This window comes from Oryctolagus cuniculus, chromosome 1 (genome assembly GCF_964237555.1).
Source record: "Oryctolagus cuniculus chromosome 1, mOryCun1.1, whole genome shotgun sequence".
Classification (NCBI taxonomy): domain Eukaryota; kingdom Metazoa; phylum Chordata; class Mammalia; order Lagomorpha; family Leporidae; genus Oryctolagus; species Oryctolagus cuniculus.
This window is the reverse complement of record NC_091432.1, coordinates 35,467,786-35,482,584: the sequence shown is the minus strand read 5'-3', so window position 1 is coordinate 35,482,584 and position 14,799 is coordinate 35,467,786. Positions and strand designations below refer to the sequence as shown.

The 14,799-nt window shown below is 40.0% G+C and overlaps 1 pseudogene; it reads left to right on the top strand.

Annotated features, from left to right (window-relative positions):
* LOC103351737 (pre-rRNA 2'-O-ribose RNA methyltransferase FTSJ3-like) overlaps positions 1-12,413 on the top strand; it is a 46,375-nt pseudogene extending 33,962 nt beyond the window's left edge.
* Positions 12,414-14,799: the final 2,386 nt, after the last annotated feature.

Genomic DNA, 14,799 nt, shown 5'->3' with positions numbered 1-14,799 from the left:
AAATCCCCTGCAATTCAAGTTTCCCAGGCTCCCATGTCAGCTAGCTTTGGCCAATGGGAGCCACTAGCTGGAGATGGGAGGGTGGGAAGAGGGAAAAATCAGAGGGTTTTCCACCCAGACTGCCATCTGAGCAGCATTTCCGGAACAGCTGCATCTGCTCCTGTCTCCAGCTTCCACTGGATAAATCCTTTATGGATAGAACTTCCAAAAAGAGACATTAGCACCTAGGCTCTGTTTATGGGCCCTTTTCCCTTTGCCTCTCCTGCAGAGGGATGACAGACATGTCTGGTCGCTACAGATGGCTGCTTTACCTCAATATTCTTTCTTTGGCTCTTCTGCTCCTCTGTCACTTGTATCATCAACGTCTTGCGTTAAAGTCGTCCTGTTTTAAATACTCACAGTGAGTTACTTTTTCTATTAGACTGACAATTTGATTGATACTGAAACTTTTTTATTTTCTGGTCTAGCTTTATTCATGCATTGTAGTAATGCTGAATTCTACAATCTATTCTTACAAACTGTGACCTCTACTGTAAAATCTTCATAGTTTTGCCATCATATGCTTTAAGTCATGAAGTTTATTTGTTGGTTTGCTTGTTTGATTATTTGAAAGTATCTTTGAATTGTGAAGCCTATCATAAACTATGATTGTATACAAGCAATTTCTCTTATGCAGATATCATTATAGAGTAATTCTTATGAATGGGATCTTGAAATGCCAAAGGAAGCCCCAAACATTATTCTTATAAATTGTGTGTTCTCAGTATGGACCAAGGATAAAAACATGAATTATATATGTTATAAATAATGTTGATTGTGTGAAAATACTTCTAAAATATTTATTTATTTATTTATTTATTTATTTATTTATTTATTTGATAGAGTTACAGGGAGGGAGAGGGAGAGGGAGAGGGAGAGAGAGAAATCTCTTATCTGCTAGCTCATTCCCCAGACGACCACAATGATTGGAACTGGGCCAGGCAGAAGCCAGGAGCCAGGCATTTTTTTCTGGGTCTCCCACATGGTGTCAGGGACCCAAGGACTTGAGCCATCTTCCACTGTTTTTCCCAGGATGTTAGCAGGGAGCTGGATCAGAAATGGGATGGCGACATCTCAAGTGACAGCTTTATCTGCTGTGCCACAATGCTGGCCCCGTGAAAACTATTTTTGTTTTGGAGAATTTTAAACATATCCTAAGTAAATAGAAAAGTATAAAGTACTCCCATGTTACCAATACCCAGCTTCAACCATTATCAAGATCCTGTCATTCTTATTAACATGTATAATTCTTTTTTTTTTTAAGATTTATTTATTTATTTGAAAGTCAGAGTTACACAGAGAGAGGAGAAGCAGAGAGAGAGAGAGAGAGAGAGGTCTTCCATCCGATGGTTCACTCCCCAACTGGCCGCAACGGCCGGAACTGTGCCAATCTGAAGAAGGGAGCCAGGAGCTTCTTCTGGGTCTCCCACGCGGGTGCAGGGGCCCAAAGACTTGGTCCATCTTCTACCGCTTTCCCAGGCCATAGCAGAGAGCTGGATTGGAAGTGGAGCAGCTGGGTCTCAAACCAGCTCTCATATGGGATGCTGGCTCTTCAAGCCAGGGTGTTAACCCGCTGCACCACAGCGCTGGCCCCAACATGTACACTTCTATCAATTCCCCCAATAAAATATAATTTTTGTAATTTTTATTATAAAATTTAATATATTTAAATGTACATCTTAGCTATACAATTTTGACTAATAAGTGGTTGTCCCTGAGTAATCACATTTGTATCAAAATACTTATACAGAGTATTTTAATCTTCTAAGACAATTCCCTCCTTATCTTCCCAGTCAATCCTTACCCAACCCCTGAAGCAACCATATCTCTCATACTTTCTAAACTCTCATATTAGTTTTGTCTATTCTAAAATGTAAGGAAACATAAAAATATTACAGCATGGAAATGTAATGTAATGTACAACATGCACACTTACTTCTGACTTTCTTTATTCATCATATCCTGTGGGACTGATTCACATTGTTGTGAATATTAATAATTCACTTTTTTGTATTGCATTTTAAAGATATGTAGAGACTTATTTGGGTTGTTTTCCATTTTGTGTATTACAGATATGTGTTTTGTGAATATTCTTACTTATATCTTTTGAGGTCATGGGTTTTCATTTTTCTTAGATAAATAAATAGAAACAGAATTAGTGGGTCAAAGGTAGATACGGGCCGGCGCCGCGGCTCACTAGGCTAATCCTCTGCCTAGCGGTGCCGGCACACCGGGTTCTAGTCCCGGTCGGGGCGCCGGATTCTGTCCCGGTTGCCCCTCTTCCAGGCCAGCCAGGGAGTGCAGTGGAGGATGGCCCAGGTGCTTGGGCCCTGCACCCCATGGGAGACCAGGAAAAGCACCTGGCTCCTGGCTCCTGCCATCGGATCAGCGCGGTGCGCCTGCCGCAGCGCGCCGGCCGCGGCGGCCATTGGAGGGTGAACCAACGGCAAAGGAAGACCTTTCTCTCTGTCTCTCTCTCTCACTGTCCACTCTGCCTGTCAAAAAAAAAAAAAAAAAAAAAAAAAGGTAGATACATGTTTGACTTGGTAATAAATTGCTGGAACTTTCTCGAAGGTACGTAGACAGTTTTGCATTCTCAGCAGCAATGTATAAAAGTTTCAACTCTATCACAGCCTAGCAAATATTTGATATTGTCATGGTCTTTAAAATTTGCAAATCTAATAGGCATGGTGTGGCATTTCATTTTGATTTTAATTTGCATGTCCCTAAGGACTAGTGATATTGAATACCTTTTTTATGAGCTCCATTTTTTGAATAGTCTGTTCAAGAATTTTCCCCAATTTTTAATTTGGGTTATCTTTTATTGTTGAGTGGCTGTGGGAGTTCTTTATATATTCAGAATATGTATTTCATGAATATATTCTTCAAATTTGACTTTTTAATTTTCTTTTAATGTTTATTTCATCTACTTGAATAATAGAGTGACAGAGACATATCTTCCATCTGCTGGTTCACTCCCCAGATGACTGCACCAGCCAGGGCTTCATCAGGCTGAAACCAGGAGTCCAGAACTCACTCTGGGCCTCCCACATGTGTTGAAGGAACCCAACTAAAACTTGAACCATCATCTACTGCCTCTCAAGATGCATTATCAGGAAGTTTGAATGGAAGAAGAGTAGGTGAGACTTGAACTGACACTCTGATACAGAATGTAGGCACCCCAAGCCATGGCTTAACCTGCTACATCACAACACCACCTGTTGCCTATTTATTTTAAATAATAACTTTGGAAAAGCATAATTTTTAATTTGGCATAATTCATCTAATTTCTTTTACAGAAACTGTTTTACATATCCTATCTAATAAATCTGCTAATTTTCTAGTTACCAAGATAATATCTTATACTTTGTTCTAAAAGCTTTATAGTTTTACTTTTAGATTTATGGCTCTATCTAAACTCAAATTAAATTTTGGGTATGATGTGAGATAATATTTGCAGTATATATTTTTTTAATGTACATACTGGTTGTTCAAAAACAACTTAATGAAAGTCTTTCTTTTCTCTATTGAATTGTTATGGAGGCTTTGACAAAAATGAACTGTGTCATTGTGGGCTAGTTGCTAGACTCTATTCTGTTCCATTTATCTATTTCTCTGCCCCTTAGGCCTATATGCCAAGAATACACAGTCTTTATTATTTTCTGAAATGCTTATTTTTATCTATTTGAAAGTCAGAACATGGAAGTGAGGGAGAGAAAAATCTTCCATCCATTGGTTCATTCCTCAAATACTGGCAACAGCTTGGTTGGGATTAGACCAAAACCAAGCGTTAGGAACTCCATCCATATCTTATAAATGGATGGTAATGCCCAAGACTTGAGCCATCATCTGATGTTTCCCAGGGGAAACATTAGCAGGAAGCTGGATCAGAAGCAGCATAGCTGGGACTCAAACTGGCACTCAGCTCTAGGATGCCCATGTTGCAAGCTGCAACTTAACTCATTATACAATAATTCCAGCTCCTCCAAATAAATGTTAGTATCAGTGTATAAAATTCTATCAAAGTGTTTGCTAAGATTATGATAGGGATGGTGGTAAATCTATAGATTAGAGAAAATTAGCATGTTAACTCTATTGATTCTACAAATCTATGAATATGGTATAGCTTTTCTCTTATTTAGGGTTTCTTTATTAGTTTTCCCTAAGTCTTTAATCTTTATTACATCAATTCTTAATTTACCTATTTTATGTCATATTTAAAATTTTTATTTTAAATGATTTTCTGTTACACATCATAATTTATTTTTTATAATTTTTTTTTTTTGACAGGCAGAGTGGACAGTGAGAGAGAGAGACAGAGAGAAAGGTCTTCCTTTGCCGTTGGTTCACCCTCCAATGGCTGTCGTGGTCGGCACGCTGCGGCCGGCGCACCGCGCTGATCCAATGGCAGGAGCCAGGAGCCAGGTGCTTTTCCTGGTCTCCCATGGGGTGCAGGGCCCAAGCACCTGGGCCATCCTCCACTGCACTCCCTGGCCACAGCAGAGAGCTGGCCTGGAAGAGGGGCAACCAGGACAGAATCCGGCGCCCCAACCGGGACTAGAACCCAGTGTGCCGGCGCCGCTAGGCGGAGGATTAGCCTAGTGAGCCGCGGCGCCGGCCCTATTTTTTATAATTTTTTGTTTTAACTATTTCTTTGGGGAACAGTACACCCCATTTCTATTCAAGTGAGAAATATTTTTAGTTCAGAGGATTCTTTTTTTAAAAAACATTTTTATGTCATTAATTCATGGGGAATTGGTTCCAGCAGCTCAGACTTGTTTTCATTTGTTCTGACAAACTAGGCTTCTCTGGGCGGAGCATGCTGGCACTTTAGTTAAACCTAGGTAACTTTTCTATGGCTTCCTTATTTTTCTGTTCATTTTCCTTCACATATTTCAGGAAGAAATCTCAGCTTTTAGAGTGCTTAAATATGCCCGATACTCACATTAATTCTCTTGGCAAGAATCTTGCCCTTAACTTGTTTGTTTACAGCAATGCCAACAGCATGCTGGGTAATGCTGTAGAGCCTTCCAGTGTTTCCATAGTAACATTTATGGGACATTCCTTTTTGAACAGTTTGCATTCCCTTGATGTCTACAATGTCACCCTTCTTGAAGATTCATATGTATTTTCACATAGGGACAATTCCATGTTTTCTAAAAGGTCAAGAGATTATTTATCAAACAAATTTCCTCTACATTCATTCTCAGCATTTTGTTGAACTATCAGAATATGGCCATTCTGGAAAAAGCCCATTTTTAAAAAACTGATCTCATATCTAACATCTTGCATTTTTGTTAATTTTTATATAAATACTCATATCATCTTCACACACAATTTTATTCTTCCTTTCATTTATCTGTTCCAAAAATCTCCAGTCCTATGTTGAGCAAAAGAGTAAAATCAGTCTCTCTCTCTTTTTTTTTTTTTGAAGGTTTATTTATTTACTTGAAAGAATTACACACACATTGAGAGAAGGAGAGGCAGAGAGGGAGAGAGAGGTCCTCCATCCACAGGTTCACTCCCCAGTTGGCCGCAATGTCTGGAGCTGTGCTGATCCAAAGCTAGGAGCCAGGAGCTTCTTCCAGGTCTCCCAAGCAGGTGCACGGGCACAAGGGGTTGGGCCATCTCCTTCTGCTTTCCCGGGCCACAGCAGAGAGCTGGACTGGAAGAGGAGCAACTGGGACTAGAACCCGGTGCCCATATGGGATGCCAGCACCACAGGCAGAAGATTAGTCAAGTGAGCCACGGCGCTGGTCCCTGTAGGAATGTTTTGATAACAAATTATTTTACTTGACAGAGATATGGCTGTTAAGCATCCCATTTTATCTAAAATGTCCAATGTATCTATGTAATATTGTTCCTAAGATTTCTATATTTTCCTTTTGACATCTGCAGGACATATAGTGAACTGACTTTTTTAAATTAAAAAATACATGGATGTTTTATGTTTATTCTCTTCTTTTCATAATCAGTTTTCCTAGACTTAACATTGTTTCTTTTCTCTCTCTCTCTCTCTCTCTTTTTTTTTTTTTTTTTTTTTGGCAGGCAGAGTGGACAGTGAGAGAGAGAGACACAGAGAAAGGTCTTCCTTTTTCCATTGGTTCACCCTCCAATGGCCTCTGCGGCCAGCGTGCTGGGGCCGGCGCACCGCACTGATCCGAAGCCAGGAGCCAGGTGCTTCTCCTGGTCTCCCATGCAGGTGCAGGGCCCAAGCACTTGGGCCATCCTCCACTGCACTCAAGGCCACAGCAGAGAGCTAGAATGGAAGGGGAGCAACCGGGACAGAATCCCGCGCCCCGACTGGGACTAGAACCTAGTGTGCCGGCGCTGTAGGCAGAGGATTAGCCTATTGAGCCGCGGCGCTGGCCCAAAAATTTTTCTTAACACTCTCAAAGAACTAAATGTTGGCGGAGAGGTAAGACTAAATAATGGGAGTTATGTTGGGAAGGGCGGTTGTTCAAGTTGAGGAGCTTGGGAAAAGCGTGAAGAGGGAATTGAATTTCTAAATGTTGTTTTCTTATAACTTTTTATTTCTTGCAATTAGCCTTTCTTGTGCCAATGTTCAACTTATATGTCTGGGAGAGAAACATTTATGGCCACTCCTGAAATTGCGGAAAATTTGGCGCCAGGGACGCAGGAGTCGCAAGCGGAAGCGGAAGTACGCTTGCTGCTACGTGTGCAGCTCCAAGTGTGGTGAACACGGTGCTGACTCCTCGTGAACGTGTCGGTCCCTTCTAGGAGGGTGATTGCTGCGGCAGGGGCTCCGAGGTAGACGGAATGCAGTGCCCAGGGAGACGTGTTCCCAATGACCTTTTTCTCCTCAGCTTGAGTGACACTCCGCCATCCCACCGTGGGCACGAAGGGCAAAGTCGGCAAGAGCTGGCGAGACAAGTGCTATCACTTGGCAAAGGATACAGCTTACCATTCCTGCTCTGCTTTCGAGCTAATCCAGTTGAATCGACGCTTTCAGTTCCTGCAGGAAGCCTGAGCCTTGCTGGACCTCTGTGCCGTGCCAGGAGGATGGCTGCAGGTGACTGCCAAGTTTATGCCTGTATCCAGTCTCACTGTGGGAGTGGATCTGGTTCCAATCAAGCCTCTCCCCACTGTGGTGACACTGCAGGAGGACATCACAACACAATGCTGTGGGCAGGTCCTGAGAAAGGAGCTGAACCTGGAAGGTTGATGTCGTGCGCAATGACGGGGCCCCCAACGTTGGGGGCACCTGGGTTCATGATGCTTACTCACAAGCCCACTTGACACTGACAGCTCTGCGTCTGCCTTGTGATTTTCTGGCCCGCGGTGGCTACTTCATCACAAAGGTCTTCCGTTCCCGTGACTCAGCCTCTGCTATGGATCTTCCAGCAGCCATTCTGCCATTGCCAGGCTACCAAGCCCACGCCTCTCACCATGAATTTGCAGAGATCTTTGTTGTATACCAAGGATTCCTGGCTCCTGACAAGGTTGGCAGTAAATTCTTCCACCCTAAATTTACCTTCAAGGAGGTTGAAGCTCAGTCTAAAACTGTTACTGGGTTACTGAAGGCTATGCTGAGGGCGACCTCATTCTATCACTGCACCTGGGGTGGCTGACTTCTCCAAAGCCAGTGAGATCTCACTAGATGATTAAAAAAAAAATGGCTCAGCATCCAGCTACCACAGAGGACATAAGGGAATGCTGTCAAGACGTCAGGGTGCTGGGGCGCAAGGAACTCAGGTCCCTCCTGAACTGGAGAGCAAGGCTTTGGCAATATGTAGCCAAGAATCTGAAAGAGCAAGCAAAGGCACTGGACATCAGCCTCAGCTCAGGAGAGGAAGAAGGTGCTGCTGATGAGGAGGAGTCAGCACCTGGGATCACAAGGCAGCCCTAAAAAGAGGAGGAGGAGGAGCAATTAAATCTGGCAGAGCTGAAAGCCCAGGGGGTGGCAGAATTAAAGAAGCAGAGAAAGCAACAGGGGCGAGTGGAGCTGAAGATGGATCTGCCTGGGGTTTCCATTGCAGATGACGGGGAGGCTGGCATGTTCTCACTGCCTGCCATCCGGGGCCACCAGTTGTTAGAGGAAGTAACACAGGGGGACATGAGCACTGCAGACACTCTTCTGTCTGGTCTGCCAAGGGATGGGGATGACATCTATGTATCAGATGAGGAAGAGGAGGATGCAACTCTGGACAGTGACCTGGATCCAGAGGAGCTGGCAGGAGTCAGGGACCTCCGGGTCTCAAGGAACAAAAGCATGTGCTTAATATCCTAAGGTGGTTTCCCACGTCTTCCCCCATCCTACCACCATGACATTCTGCTTCTATCAATAGGAATATTTTAGATTCCACATATAACTGAAATCACATGGTGTTTTTCTTTCTGTGTTTGGCTGACTTCACAGGTTATCCAAGTCCATCCGTATTGTCACAATGACAATATTCTTTCTTTTTAAGGCTGAATAGTATCCCATTATGTATACCTATGCCACACTTTCTCTGTCCACTCATCCATCGATGGAGATTTCAGTGGCTTTTTTATCTTGGCTATTGTGTATAATCCTGCTGTGGTATGAGAACATAGGTATTTCTTTGAGATTGTGGTTTAAATCCCTTTATATAAATATTAAGAAGTGGGAATGCTGTAACATCTTGTAATTCCATTTTTTGAGGATTATGATGATAAATGATTATCACCTTTTCATATACCTGTTAGTCATTTATATATTTATATGTCTTCTTTGAAAATATGTTTGTCATTTTTGCCCATGTTTAAGTTGGGCTATGTATGAATTTTTTTTTTTGTATTTTGGGAGTTAATCTCATATGCTATCCAAATATTTTTCTCATTCTTTAGGTTGTCTTTTAATTTGTTGATTATTTTCTTTGCTATGTAGAATTTTGTTTTAGTTATAATCCCATATATATATATTTGCTTTTCTTGCCTGTGCTTATGGTGTCATATTCAAAAAAAATTCACTGCCGAAATTAACGTCAAGGATTGATTTTCCCTTGTTTTCCTTTAGCAGTTTTATGGGTTTTAGGTCTTTGTTGAAGTCATTAATGTTTATTTGATTTTTTTAAAAAGATGTATTTATTTATTTGAAAGGCAGAGTAATGGTGAGGGAGAGACAGAGAGAGAGAGATCCTCCATCCATTGATTTAGTCCTCAAATGGCTTTAATGGCCAGGGTTGAGCCAGGAACCAAGAACTTCTTTCGGGTCTCCCACATGGGTTCAGGGGTCCAAGTACTTGGGCCATTTTCTGCTGCTTTTCTCAGGCCATTAGCAAGGAGGTGGATTGGAAGTGGAGCATCTGGGACTCCAACCAGCACCCATATGGGCTGCCAGAGTGGCAGGTGGTGGCTTTACCAGCTACACCACAGTGCTGTGTTGGATAGTAGTGATGAGAACTGACATTTAACTCCTTTTCCTGATATTAGATGGAAGATTTTTAGCTTTTTCTCTTGAAATTTATTAAGACTTATTTTGCAGCCAGTATGTGTTTTATTTTGAAATTATTCTGTGTACAAAACATCACATGAAATTCATATCCATTTCAGGGTTTTTAGACTTAGTATTCCATAAAATCAACTAGATGTTTACATTGTCGTTAATATTTTATATATTATTTAAAATTTTAAATGTAGTTTTCCTACAGTTACTGCCAGTGGAGTGTTTAATACTGTAACTGTGATGCTTGGATTCATAAATTTAAAGCTGTTCTAGTCAGTGCATATACATTTATAGATTTTGTGTCTCTTAATGTGTCAGTAATTTTATCAGTATAAACTGTCCTCTTTGTGTCAGATAATACTCCACTAAGAGACTATTGGAACTCATAAAAGAATTTGGCAAAGAGGCAGGATATAAAATTAACACAAAAAAATCAATAGCCTTTGTATATACAAACAATGCCATGGCTGAGGAAAAACTTCTAAGGTCAATCCCATTCACAATAGCTACAAAAAAATTAAATATCTTGGAATAAATTTAACCAAGGACATCAAAGATCTCTATGATGAGAATTACAAAAGATTAAATAAAGACATATAATAAGACATTTAAAAATGGGAAAATCTTCCATGTTCATGCATTGGAAGATTCATTATCATCAAAGTATCCTTACTACTGAAAGCAATTTATAGATTCAATGCTATTCCAAACAAAATACCAAGGACATTCTGAGATATAGAAAAAAACATTGTTGAAATTCATATAGAAACACAGGAAATCCCAAATAGCTAAACCAATTTTTTTAAAAAAGATTCATTTATTTATTTGAGAGGTAGAGTTATAGAGAGGCAGAGGCAGAGAGAGGGAGGTCTTCCATCCACTGGTTCACTCCCCAAATGGCTGCAACGGCCAGAGCTGGGCTGATCCAAAGCCAGGAGCCAGGAGCCTCCTCCAGGTCTCCCACGTGGGTGCAGGGGCCCAAGGACTTGGGCCATCTTCCACTGCTCTCTCAGGCCATAGCAGAGAGCTGGGTTAGAAATGAAGCAGCCAGGACTTGAACTGGCACCCATTTGGCTTGTCGGCACTGCAGGCAACAGCTTTACCCACTACACCACAGCACCAGCCCTTAAAGCAATTTTATACAACAAAAACAAAGCCAGAGGCATCACAATGCCAGATTTCAGGACATACTACAGGGCAGCAATAATCAAAACAGGCTGGTACTGGCACAAAAATAGGTGGGTAAATCAATGGAACAGAATAGAATCTCTATAAATCAACCTACTCATATGCAATCAACTTATCTTTGACAAAGGAGCTAAAATCAACCCCTGAAGCAAGGACAATCTCTTCAACAAATGGTGCTGGGAAAACTGGATTTCCACATGTAGAAGTATGAAGCAAGACCTCTACCAAAAGACCCAGACATGCAAGACCTCTACACAAAAATCCATTCAAAATGGATCAAAGACCCGAATTTACAGCCAAGATACTATCAAATTATTAGAGAACATTGGAGAAATTCTGCAAGAAATTGGCATAGGCAAAGACTTCTTGGAAAATATCCCAGAAACAGAGGCAGTCAAAGCCAGGATTGACAAATGGGATTTCTTCAAGCCGAGATGCTTCTGCACTGCAAAAGAAACACTCAACAAAGTGAACAAACAACTGACAGAATGGGAGAAAGTATTTGCAAACTATGCAACTGATAAAGGATTAATAACCAGAATCTATAAAAAGCTCAAGAAACTCAACAACAACAAAACAAATAATCCAGTTAAGAAATGGGCAAAGGACTTGAAGTATTTTTTAAGACAGGAAATTCAAATGGCCAACAGACATTTGAAAAAAATGTTCAGGATCACTAACCATCAGGGAAATTAAAATCAAAGCCACAATGAGGTCTCACCTCACCCCAGATAGAATGGCTCACATTCAGAAATCAACAAACAACAAATGCTGGTGAGGTTGTGGTGTAAAGGTACCCTAATTCACTGTTGGTGGGAATGTAAACTGGTACAGCCACTATGGAAGACAGTATGAAGATACTTCAGAAATCTGAATATAGACCTGCTTATGGCCCAGCCATCCCACTCTTGGGAATTTACCCAAGCCAATAGAAATTAGCATCTGAAAGAGTTATCTTACTTCCATGTTTGATACAGCACAATTCATAATAGCTAATTATGGAATCAACCCAAATGTCCATCAACTCTTGACTGGATAAAGAAATGTGTGCATACACTATGGAGTACTACTCAGCTGTAAAATAAATGCAATCATATCTTTTGCAACAAGATGGACACAACTGGAAACCATTGTTCTTGGTGAAATAAACCAGCCCAAAAAAGACAGATATAATGTTTTCCTTGATTTGAAGTAATAGAGTACCTGAAATAGAATGTAACATTTGAGATTCAATGATTGTTTACAGCCCTATCTCTCCTGTTGAGGAACAGCACTTTTTTTTTTTTTAAATCTTTTACTTAGTGTAGGGTTGACTATACAATCATTAAGTAAACTGAAAATATATCTTTGTAAAACTTAAGAGTGGTAATGTGAGAGGGAGGAGGAAGAAGTGTTGGAGCTTGGGTAGGATGGAAGGTAGGGAGAGAAGTATCACTTTGTTTCTTAATTTGTATGTATGAAATACATGAAACTTGTATAACTTAAATAAAATAACAAATAAATAAAACAAAAAATCTATACTGTACCTTAATAAAAAACATGAAGGTATACAGATGTCAAAGAAATTAATAAAACACCTTAATTCATTTTTAACATTTTTGTAAAGTATTTCATTACATTTATTTAACTAAAATTCACTGAACATTTACTTTGTGACTAACATGGTTCCAACACTAAGGAACAAAAATTCTTAAGAAGCAACTCCAATATGCCTAAGAAAAACGGAGGAAAATTGACATTCTTTGAGAGTTTATAGTCTAGTAGGTTTTTTTCCCCACAAAAAATTGCTTTCTCTAATCCTCATAATGACTCTGAATTTTTTTTTCCAGTTCTCAAGTGAAAATATTGAATCTCAAAATTTAATAGCTTATATAATGTCACCTCCTGTTAATTGAAAGAATCAAGACCAAAAGGCATATGCATCTTTTACAAAACCTAGATTGTTTTGATGAATTTTATAAGACTGTATCAAGAAAATTTTTAGCTTAATTCATTTCTATTTCATTCTCAGAAAATAAAAATGAATATATTGCATTTACATAGTTTTAAAAGTCAAGTAAGTCTATATTTATAATTTTTTAGAAAAGCTTTAAAAATGTTCATTTTCTGCTACCGAGATGCATCAAAAATGGAAATTACATTCCAAAGAAAAACAATTTATATAAGTATTCATCTAGTATCTATATCATGTTATACTTAATAAATAATATCATCTACTGAGTACAACATAATACTGCATCAATTCTAGTTTAGGCCACTTGCCAGTTATCTTTAACTTTCTGCTTTCAGGGTTTGTCCTGAGATTTTACTAGTTGATACATACCATAAAATAAAGAAGTAAAAAATAACAATATGAAGTCACATAATTCTATGTTAGATAACTCAGTAAAATATATGATTAACAATATATCCAATAATTTCTGACCACCCATCTAAAATTCTGAGAAATTACTGAAGCAGATTGATACTCATTCATTTCCACATCAAGAACAATTAGAGTACTTGGATGATTTGAAATGACAGAACTCCAAGTCCTGGACTTACTTGACGAACTAAGCAAGATGTTACAGATGTCATTGGAGCTGCTAGCTGAGTTCTGTGACAAGAAACCTAAATGCAGACCATATGACATACTTAAGACACCAGCAATGCATCTCCTATGTGTCTCAAGAGAAAAACATAGCAAGTTTCAGATCATAAGGTGAATTTTGCTATTTCCTTGGGTGAAAAGTACAACAAATCAAAATAAATACAATTCAATAACAGAATAGCAAGAGAAATAATGGAGTCAAAATTCATTGCCCAGACTTCCAGCGTACCTAGCATTGACTTTTCCTGGCAAGTGCTTGTAGTTCAGAAACTTGTTTCTTTCATTTTTTTGAAAGAATTACAGAGAAGGACACATACACATATACACACACACATGCACACATCTTCCATTTGCTAGTTCACTCCCCAAATGACCACAACAGGTGGGGCTGGGCCAGGCCTAAGTCAGGAGGTAGAAGCTTTATCCATGTCTCCCCATGTAGATGGCAGGGGCCCAAGACATGGGCCATTTCCACTGCTTTTTCTAGGCCGCTAGCAGGCAGCTGTATTAAAAGTGGAGCAGTTGTGCCCAAACCAGTGTGTATATGGGTTATCAGTATCACAGGTGGCAGCCTTACCTGCTACGCCCAAATGCCAGCACCCAGAAATTTGTTTCTGTAATAATTGTGAATAATTATAAATAACTTTTCTAATATGAACAGTTATAATTGATGTTTGAGTTATAAATTTAGGCCATAGAAATCCATTTAATGACTAATAACTTGACTATAACTTATGATGATGCTTTATAATGAAGCAATATTAATAATAGTCTTTTCAAGAAAACACATTCTATTTTCTTTCTCCAAAGTCTAGAAATGCACTTTTCATTATTGAAGAAATGGCTCTAGTAGTCTGTTAGTGGTTTGGAGAGAGGCAGAACATGTCTCAAACTGAGAGTACAGATGGAAGTATACAGAGAGGAAATTGCTGTGGACTGGGCTCTGGTAGGGACAGTTAGAAGCAACAGCTATGGATGTGATCAGCATTTATTGAGTGGGGTTTTTAGAAAAACATGTTAACAGGGGTTAACTTAGCTGAGAGCAACATGCTCTTTGTTCTTTGTTTTTCCTGTTGTAAGTGTTGATGTGATGGTTGGGTGGTAGTGGCCATTTTGTAGTCATTAGCTGACTTTAATTATGGAAGCCAAGTTCTTTTTTTTAATATTTATTTATTTATTTGAAAGGCAGAGTTACACACAGAGAGGAAGAGAGGCACAGAGAGAGAGAGAGAGAGAAAGAGAAGTCTTCCATCTGCTGGTTCACTTCCCAGATTGCCACAATGGCCAGAGCTGCGCCAATCCGAAGCCAGGAGCCGGGAGCCTCCTCCGGGTCTCCCACGTGGGTGCAGGGGCCCAAGGACTTGGGCCATCTTCCACTGCTCTCCCAAACCACAAATAGAGAGTTGGATCAGAAGTGGAGCAGCCAGGACTTGAGCTGGCACTCATATGGAATGCCGGCTCTGCAGGTGGCGGCTTTACCTGCTACGCTATAGCGCCAGCCCCTGGAAGCCAAGTTCTAAAGATGAGGAAGAAGAAAAGCTGTGCTTGGAAA